Source organism: Acinonyx jubatus, chromosome X (genome assembly GCF_027475565.1).
Source record: "Acinonyx jubatus isolate Ajub_Pintada_27869175 chromosome X, VMU_Ajub_asm_v1.0, whole genome shotgun sequence".
Taxonomy (NCBI): Eukaryota; Metazoa; Chordata; class Mammalia; order Carnivora; family Felidae; genus Acinonyx; species Acinonyx jubatus.
The window spans coordinates 98,275,614-98,285,427 of NC_069389.1; the positions used below are offsets into that span (position 1 = coordinate 98,275,614).

The 9,814-nt window shown below is 46.1% G+C and overlaps 1 protein-coding gene across 5 annotated transcripts in view; it reads left to right on the top strand.

Moving 5' to 3' along the window:
- Positions 1–7,292, top strand: part of GRIA3 (glutamate ionotropic receptor AMPA type subunit 3) — a 265,856-nt gene extending 258,564 nt beyond the window's left edge. For all 5 annotated transcript variants that reach the window (XM_027054336.2, XM_027054334.2, XM_027054335.2 and 2 more), the window contains one exon: positions 5,045–7,292. The gene's annotated coding sequence lies outside the window, so the exon portion shown is untranslated. The remainder of the gene's footprint in view (positions 1–5,044) is intronic.
- Positions 7,293–9,814: the final 2,522 nt, after the last annotated feature.

Here is a 9,814-nt window from a genome sequence, read left to right on the forward strand (position 1 = left end):
TGGTTGTGCTTTCTCGTCGGGCAGTAGCGCTTTTCTAATAGCACCGTCGTAATTATACTGTGGCCTGCAACCCAAAAGGAAGAGAAATTCTCTAGAGCTGCGCTGTTCCGTGGAAATATTTGTGAGCTGCACATGTGAACCACAGGTGTAATCTGAAGCTCTCTAGTAGCTACACTTCTTTAAAGCAACACAAGTGAAATTAACTTAATGAGACATTGTATTTAACCCAATATACCCAAGATATCGTTCCAACATGTTATCGATATATAAGACGAATGAAAAATTTTACATTATTTTCTTCACCCTAAGTCTTGGAAATCTGGGGTGTGTTTTAGCCTCATGGCACATCTCAACGTGTCCTAGCCACCTATTGAGGGTTCGGTAGTCACATGTGGCTGCCGTTTTGGACAGCGCAGTTCTACAGAGAGCAGCCGTTCTGGAACTGATGGTAAAATGAGGAATGGAGGCAGGGCGTTGCCCCCTTCAGAAAGGCAGTGCTTCCATGGGGCACGGCGGTTCTCTTAAGTGTAAGCCTGAGACCATTTCTCGAATCTTTGAGTTCCTTTGTTGTCCGTTTCTTGGAAGCGATATTCAGGTAAGCGTCTCCCAAAGAACAGTTGAGGCTCCCTGCTGCTAGCTGCTCCAAATCCATACTTAGATAAACCTGACTGGTGCCACCTTGACTGGGAGCTACAGCCAACTCCCCGGCCTTCCTCTAACCAATAACTCAGACACGTGCAAAGGCAAGCTTGAAGTAGAATGATCATCTATCTGTCCACTCTGGACGTGTTAAAAAGAATATAGTCTTGCTGTTATCTTCAAGTGCATCTGTCATCACCAACATGCCTCTCTGCAAGGAAAGAGAACAATTAGCAACTTCGTAGCCTTTACTTATTTCAGGTGGGAGATTTGTTACCCCACAAATCAACGACACCATGAATTTCCGGAATGCGCTTAATTTCTACAAATGCAGTATTTGTATTTTTGGTCCCGTTGTATTTCACACCGTGGAGCTAAATTCAGCCAGTTTTTAAATAATATTTCATCCAAACAAATCCTGTGTCTTCACCACTGAAAGTATTATCTTGTTTGAGGAAGTTGCTGGTTGTCCTTTCCTGCTATAGACTGCAAGCCTGTGCCACAACATACCCAGTACACCGAGCTAACCCCCTGAGTGTTCCCAGCACATCGCTGATTGTACAGTACACAGGTTCGTCTGTAATTAGTGTTGTTTGCGTGCAAGTGTTTAATGTTCAGGGTGCTTAAAATATTTTACTCTTGAGTAGCTTCTATTGGTCCATTACAATTTGGGGCACATGATCTGCTTTTCCGTAGGGTAGTGCTGGGTGATTTCAGCTTACCTTAATTATCCCAAATTCTGAGATACTGGCATCCAAAAAAAAAAAAAAAAAAAGAATACATCTGAAATCCTCATAACAGGTTTTCAAGTTTTTCACATCTATTGCCTCGTTTGAGGTAAGGGGTCGCAAAGTGTTTTCCCTTTCGTGGCAGTTCTGGAACTAGGGCCCAGACGCTCTTCCTCCTACCGTAGTCTCTTCGCAAATCCATTCTGCCTCTAACCACCGGCGGCCTGGTGGTTTCCAGGAACCTTGAAATTCCAATGGGATGCCATCAAACCGAAGGCAGATCCAAAGTCTGTGTCCCAGTTTTTTACAAAAAAGGCACACACCTCACTTCTTATGCATTCGACACAAGGTAGTATAGTCAATCTCTCCTACTTTCCCCACAAAGACTCTTTCTGAGACAGGATCAGGACTCAGGGTCACACAGCCTCCAGACCCTCTCTATTAGCAGCCATTCCATCTGAGAATCCATGTTCTGCTGGACCACAATAGCCTCAATCTCTCATTCCAGCCCCAGAAGAGTGCCTCTTAAATGTCAGTGTGCCTTGTGAATCACCTGGAGAACTTATAAAAATGCGGATTCTGGGGCACCTGGGTGGCTCAGCCAGTTAAACGTCCAACTCTTGATCTCGGCTCAGGTCATAATCTTGCAGTTCGTGAGTTGGAGCCCTGCATCCGGCATCTGCGCTGACGGTGTGGAGCCTGCTTGAGACTCTGTCCCTCCTTCTCTCCGCCCCTCCCCTGCTTGTGCTTGCTCTCAATACGTAAACTTTAAAAAAATGCAGATTCTGATTCAGCAGGTCTGGGATGCTACCTGAGAGGCCACACTTCTCACAATCTCCCGGGCATTGTTGGTGCCGCTGGTCCAGGGAGCAGTAAGATTCTAGAGAAAACTGTCTCAGGGCATGTAATTTAAGGAAAGAAAGGAAAGAGGGAGGGAAGGACAGAGAGGAAAGAAAAGACAGACAGAGAGAGAGAGAGAGAGAGAAAGAAAGGGAAAGAAAGAAACTTGGGGTCAGCAAACCTGTGGGCAGAATGTTGCAGTCCTGAAGTGAATGCCCTGAAGTGAAATTGCCACAACTTCTGACTTGCTCTCTTTTCTTTAGTCACCTTGGTTGTTGATCCATTTTCTGAAGCAAAATTCAGGCTACATGACACAAAACTCACATTTTAATAGACATCAGTGCCAGTGTGGTTACGGCCCAGTTAGCTAGTACCTTGGCAACTATCCCTAGGATGAAAAGAAAAGCTGAGAAAAGCCTCTACAAACAAGTCTGTCCTCTGAGCCTATGTGAAGTCCCCAGACAAGAAGGAGAAGCCTCACAGGATGCCAGAAGAATCCTTCCATGTGTCAGTCCAAGAGGCACAAAGCAAGCTGAGCAGGAAACAGAAACGTCTCTGCTGTCCTCAGCCAGTTTGGTAATGTAATGGTAGGGGAATGTTGGTTAAGTGAAGGGTGAGCCCTTTATCCATTCATCTTTTAATTCCCAGGAAGTTCTCTGAGTTGGCCTAGATCTGTCAAGGTCTATGCAGGGGCACAGAGATCAAGAGGCACCCTGAGATCTGACTTTTATTGCCAATTATCAGAGCCAGCCTTAGGAGTTAGGGGTGCCAGTAACTCTTGAGGAAACATGACCCTAGGGCAAATCACCTGCAAAAATATGATTGAGCTGAAACGTGCTTAATAAAAAACATCTTTGGGGTGCCTGGGTGGCTCAGTCAGGTAAGCGTCCGACTCTTGATTTCAGCTCAGGTCGTGCACTCACGGGTTCTGGCATTCGAGCCCCTTGTCAGGCTCTGCGCTCTGGCTCCCTCTCCCTCTGCCCCTCCCCCACTCGCACACCTGTGCTCTCACTCTCTCTCAAAAATGAATAAACTTTAAAAAAAACGAAACACGTCCTTTGAAAGCAGAGTCATCTCTCCTTCTGTATGGGTGCGAATAGTCAGGATTATTGGACCTGTGGGAAGGCGTGCCTCAGCCTCAGAGCCAGCGCCCAGGAGGGAGCACACAGCCTCCCGACTGCCTGTTGCCTCTCTGAGTTACTGACCAACTCCCGGAAGCGTGGCCCCCAAAGCGTGCCTTGGCAGGTGACTGACTCACCGCACCCCAGGGTCGACTCTGCTAACTGTCTCAAGAGATTCTTCCCAATTTCCTCATTGCTGTCAAGAACTACTTCTAGCTTCTTTGGTTTCTTCAACAATGTTTTTGAAATGCTTCTCATTTTCAAGACCTCAAGCTGCCTGAAGTTAAAGACAAAGATTTCCATTTTTCCTCTACGATGCTTCTGCTTAGCCTTCCCAGAATATGTTAACTTTGTTCATACAACCCATTTTCAAAAGGATCAATTTTCCTTCTGCAGCCTACGCATAGGCTGGGGCTATAGTTCCCCAGACCATTTGCTGGGGGAAAGTTTCCCACTTGAAGAGTTCATCTCAAGGTTACGTGGAAACCACGTTCTGGATAACTGAGGTGGTGATGTTCTTTGTTCCCAGAGGACTCTTCACGATGATACTTCATCGGTCCCCATTCAAAAGCAGGAAACAGAGGCAGTGACAGATGTAGGGGCTATCCCAAAGTTATGCAGCTATGAAATGACATGCCATGGCCAATGGAGAGGGAGGATGGGGACTCCGATCTTTCCGCTCTAGATACAAAAATTTCTCCAAGCTTCTGAGACAAATATGACTCTGGACTCTAGAGATTCCAAGGAAGAGGTTTACCTACTTCCCTGTTATTCTCATTCTGCCCTCTTTGGGGGCTTTTGGCCTTCAGGTGCGTCTTTGACATTCTTCTTACAGATACTTGCCTTCCAGGGCCAGCGGTGGAATGTGACTATGTCATTCCCTTGGGCAAAGCTCATTGTCAGCTCAAGACAAAAAGAAGGGTTCCCTTCGTGTACAGGGAAAGGATGGAGAAGAGGCAGAAAAGTGAAGGCAGAAAAGCGCCCTTAAGTCTTCAGAGTCAGGGGCAAATGAATCCCCTGCACTAGTGAATGCCTCCTACAGGAAGGCAGCACCAGCATCCCAATCAGGTCCGTAACATCTGGGCAAAGACCCCACGGATGCCAGCCAAGCCCCTTCATGGGTATCACTGTTCTGGCCCCTTTCTGGAATGTGCTGTCTCTTTGAAGTCCGTGTGCTATTTTCAGATTTGAATAACTAAGGTTGTAGGTATTGAGAGAGCCAAGCTGTCACCTTTCGGGCAATGAACGGCACATTTCCTTCTCACAGTCAAATGGATTCCAGTCAAGCAAGCCACAGAACACTGTTTATCCTCTGTCTTAGGTAAACAGCCCTCTGTCATAGGGTCTGCAATCAGAATACACTCCGCGGGTTAGGTGTCCTGAATATCTACATGTAAGTGCTCCTAAGGCTTTCTAGTATACCTGCATCCTAAGTGATCAGTGCCCTAAGTTAGACTTCATGTAACGTCTGTATATTCCTTAGTGCAATGCCCGGTGGAGAAGGAACGTAATTTAACCTATTGCAAAGCATTTGCATCAGGTCAAAGAATTTAAGCAGACTTGTTGCCTAAAGCCAGTCAATCTGGGTGCGGCCCCAGAGATGCCCATCTGAGAAAACATTCACGGTTCTTGTCCAAGATAGACTGAGCCATAATAGACTTTGCAATCCCTACAAGAAAGCCCGTTCAAATGTTAAGTTTCCCCTTGTCTTTGCAGATCCCGCCCCGTTGGAGGCATGTGATGAGAGGAATCACCGAAAACGTGGCCGCTTCAAGGATCCTGAGCCAGACTTCACTCTCCCTGGTGTCGGGCATGACACGAATATTGTTGATGGTGCAATGACCTTTCAATAGGAAAAACGGATTGTTTTTCCCTTCAGTGCCTTATGGAACACTCTGAGACTCGCGACAATGCAAACCATCACTGAAATCGTTTTGCTTTGCTTGAAAAAAATTAAAATAAAACCAACAAAAAACATGGACATGCAAGATTCCAGTATGCGGAAAAAAATCGTATTACAAAAAGTCAATTCAACAAAAGCCATTCTTTGATACCACTGCTCAGTATACAAACACCATGTTCTTTAATACACACACACACACACACACACACGCACGCACACACGCACGCACGCACACAAATTTAAAATTCCAATTCAGCCAATAGGCCCATCTCAGCTAAAATAATTAATTCCTCCTGATTAAAAAAAAAAAATCTCTGACTCCCTTTGTTTGGGAAGACAGACTGGCATTTCTTCTAGGATCTGCTGACCAGATGTTTTTGGTATTTCCTGTTGGTAGTGATGTTCTGTGCACCCTATTTCCTTTCAACGTTGCTGAAATGTGTATATCTTTAGAATGTAAATGCAACACTTAAGAAAATTCAAACACTTTTGGAAAAGGGACTCAACCGTGACTTCTCTGTGTTCTTGAAATGGTTTTGTGTGAATGCTTTGATAACTTGCCACTCGGTGAAGGGATTCCCAGAGCTTTCGAAATGGACTTGTGTGTGTAGCAAGGGGCGAGGCACGATCAGGCGTACCTCTCGGTGCTTTCCTACAATGGATCCCGGGGCTTTCCAAGAAGCCTGGAATTGCAGCTCACAGATCTGTTTTTCTTGCTTTGGTGTGCGTTTTAAGTCAATACAGCTGAGTCTTTAGCATTGAGGTGAGGGAAATGCTGCCTACACTCCCAAATGTGTTTAGAATATCTTTCTCAGAAACAACACTGTGTTTAAGCTCCGCTTTTCTCCGCTAAGTATGCCTTTCAAGTGTACACCTCGGAGACAGGACCGCGTTGCAAGGCGGGCCAGTGGGTTCAGACCACGGTTGTCGGTCTGACTTTACTCTTGCTAGGTCTGTCTTCCCAGCTGTTGCCTGTGACTGCCCGTGGCTCTCCGTCAGACTGCATGTGTCCTTTTCTAGTTTGCAAAGACTAAAATGCATTCCCAAACCTACTGCTAAAGCGAGGGCCTCAGCATCACTCCCAGGTCCTTGCTCGGAGCAGTCTCTCCACTGACTTTCTCAGAAGATCGCGCCACTGCTCCACGGGCTATGAAGTAACTAACTGCGTACCTGCCGTTGGCATCATCAGAACAGTCAGAGGAAATAGTCTCCGCTCACTAATTACCTCCTATATAATGACGTATGCTTTCTGTAGTTCAGTAGTTTGCTCTCATCAGTGACGTGCATTGGGAAGTTTCCAGACTGTAAAAACTAGGAGCTTGAATTCATTTCCCAAGTGTGACCTTTAGATGCCTAGTTGACTCGCTGCCCATTTGCTCTTGTCTTCAGAAAAGGAAGGAGGAAGTCTCGTTCCGATGAAACGTTTCCAGAAAAGTGTAATATAAACTTTCATTCCAAAAATGGTGTCATAAGCGAGTAACTCACCTGTCAAATTTTAAATGGTATTGAACAAAAAAAAAAAAAAAAGGAAGCTGTTGTGTTTTCGTTTTTGTTTTGTTTTCATGAAACTGTGATTTTCAGCTTCTGAATGCTATAATGTCCAGAGCAGGAAGCTAACGCTGTGCAAATATGAAGTTGTATAAAACAAATCAACCGACCTACACACAAATGTTTTCGTAGGCACTGTATAAGGAGAAATGTATGTTTATGGACTCAAATCAGTTTTTCAGAGGAAACTTTGCTGGGAATGAAGAGGCGGATAAATCGGTTTGTTATTTTTTAAAAACTTGCATGTTTAAAAAACAAACATTGATTGCTTCAAATTTCTGCTACTAACTTCAAGCTATGGGAGTTTGGCGGTAGTCACTTGAGGATTTTTTTTTCCCAATTCTTTTCTTTTTGTTGTTAAAGCTGTACTTCAGTGAACAGAAAAATTGCCAAGCCAACTAATGGCTGTAAAAGCGTAAATTGCATGTGTGGGCATAAACTACGGAGCCTCATTGCCGTGAGGTATTGTACAAAGTTTTAATACATTTTGTAAATAAAATTGTAAAGAAAGAAGTCTGTTTCTGTGCTTTGACAGTTTAAAACGGACGTGGATACAGGTGCCAGGAAGTTATTATTCATCAATTTACTTCCCACCGGAGGCTTTGCCAATGATATCACAGTTACCTCGCCGGTGGTTTTCATAAAAGATTACGCCGCTCCCCTCCCCCGCCCCCCTCCCCAACTCATCTGCGACCACAGTCACGCTCTGAGCCCTCATCCCAACTATACATTCCATTGGAAAAACCTTCATTCCAGCAAGCGTCACCGATCTAGAGTTCAGAGAGAAATAATGAATGCAGGACTATATTGATTCTACAGTGTTTCTGAGGGAGAGACAAAAGGCTGCTAATCAAGTCTGATTTGTAGACTCTGAACATGGAGTACAGTTTTACCCAATACATAAAGCAAGTGTTTAAATATAGGCCAGTTTTATATGATGGCCGCCCTAGAAAACAGGAGATAATGATAGGAAAGGAAGGGATAATTTGCGGCTGGGCCAGCAACAAAGAAAAGTACAGCTGAGATGCTAGAGAGAGGAAGGAAGGAAGCCATCTGGGGTCGGGGAGTGTGGAACAGAGAGCACGAGGCCTTGGAGACAAAGAAAACTCAGAGTGGGAAAGGAAATCGCCCAGAAGAGTCTGAAGTATAGGCTGATATAAACACGCTGAGCTTAATTTGGCCTGGAGGCTTCGGCACATTACTCCAATCTTCACCGTCGTCAGAAATGCCGATTGGCTGACGAACCGTCACGCTTTACAGCTCTTCAGCTGCTTTCCTTTTCTTCGATTAGGTCACCCACGGCGGTCCCACCAGAAGAGAACTGATTCTCTAGGGAGCAGATTCCGTGACTAGATTGGAGTGATGGTTCCCTAGCTGGCTGATAAAATCAATTCAAGTACCAAATGATGCCCCCGGATCTTCTGAAATAATAGATTCCTATTTTAACGGGAACTTCAATCCCTTACCCAAAGGAATAGCCACTCTCAGGTACTGTGGCAGATGACGATAGAGTGCAGTTTGGGTTAGCAGGGGTTTGGGTTTTTTTTTCCTCCGTGGAGGAAGGGACAAGCAAAAAAGATAGTCTTTCTCAGACCAGACTGTAGGCAGCTATATATCTTGCTTACACATAGGGTCATCCTTGCCCACCAACCAGGTCTGCAAACGGGTCTCGAGTTTCAAATGTCACACTCCCCCTGCGCACAAAAGGACAATGCCTTTTGGTCCCTGCACTGGTCTCCTTGCCTGTCAAGACTCACATCTGACTGCACCATATGGTAAAATCTTCCAAAAGGAAGGGCAAAGACATTTAAGGAAACCTTGGTAACCGGCTTGTGGAAGAACAGCGCGGCCCATCACCTTCCTGCCATTGGGTGGGGACAAAGGGTTCACTGTGACTTGGGGACATGAGCCTGGAGGAGGAGAACAAATTAGAAGAAGCAGAAGCATTATTCCTCAGAATGCAGACTCAGTGAAACAGAAGATCTATCAGTCCTCGGTCCCATAAGGGTTGTGAACCAGTTACACCACCAAAAGTTACTCTCCACTGGAGCCAGAGCCAGCTATTCGGCTACTCTGGGCAAGACCCCTCCCCTCTTACCCTTACCCTTACCCTCCCGGACTGGGCTTTTGGGGAAGCAATTTACCAGCAGATCACTTGGCAGATATGACACCCAGCAGCAGTATATCTGCATTCGTCTGTGGGCACACACAGCACTTGGCGACCCGACAGGAAATCTCTTTTGAATCCGGGGCCACTGGAGGGACTTACAGTTACCCCCGCCCACCCCCATCATTTCGGACTGGAAGAAAGGCAAGGTCTTGGAAGAGAGTGACCAGTGGCGCCCAGAATTCAATGGAACTTGCCTCTAGAACTGAAGGTGAAAGAATGAGGCGCTAAGAGACTTCCTGTACACCTAAGACTCGGAGTCCGAGACATGACGTTCCTATTCAGTGAAGACGTGTGGCACGCTTCTGGGCTCTCTCGAAAGGCTCCCTGGGAGGGCACTATTGTCAGGAGAGGTTGGAGGGAGGTCTTATGCGAGGTCTGTCATTGTCCCGAACCGTTTAGCATCCTCTAAACCGAGGGTTCACAAACTCATTTGGACGGGCAAGACGCCCAAGCTCTTTGACAGGTGTTGTCCTTGTAACTTCACAGATGATACGGTAGCAAACTTGGCTCCTGCCCTCAGGAGGCTTGCAGTCTTGGTGGAAAGGTAGAGGATGAATTGACATCCATTCGTGCCCAGCGCTTTGCTCAGACGAAGAACTGTAAGGAGCCTAAAGTGAAGACTTTCTGTCTGCCTCTTCACTTGGATCCGTGCTTCCTAATACACCCGGGTGGAGCCTGATTTCTAATATAAACAGGTGGAACTTTTGTGCCTCCAAAGCCATGAGCCTTTTCAACTGAGGAGTCACACCTGGGCCCTGCAGGCCGCTAGCTGCCGAGAACCTCACAATGACCACTTTCCTGCCAGTCTGCCCACCCGCTGAGCAGCGGATATTTGCTTATGTATTGACTCACAATGCCCTCACTA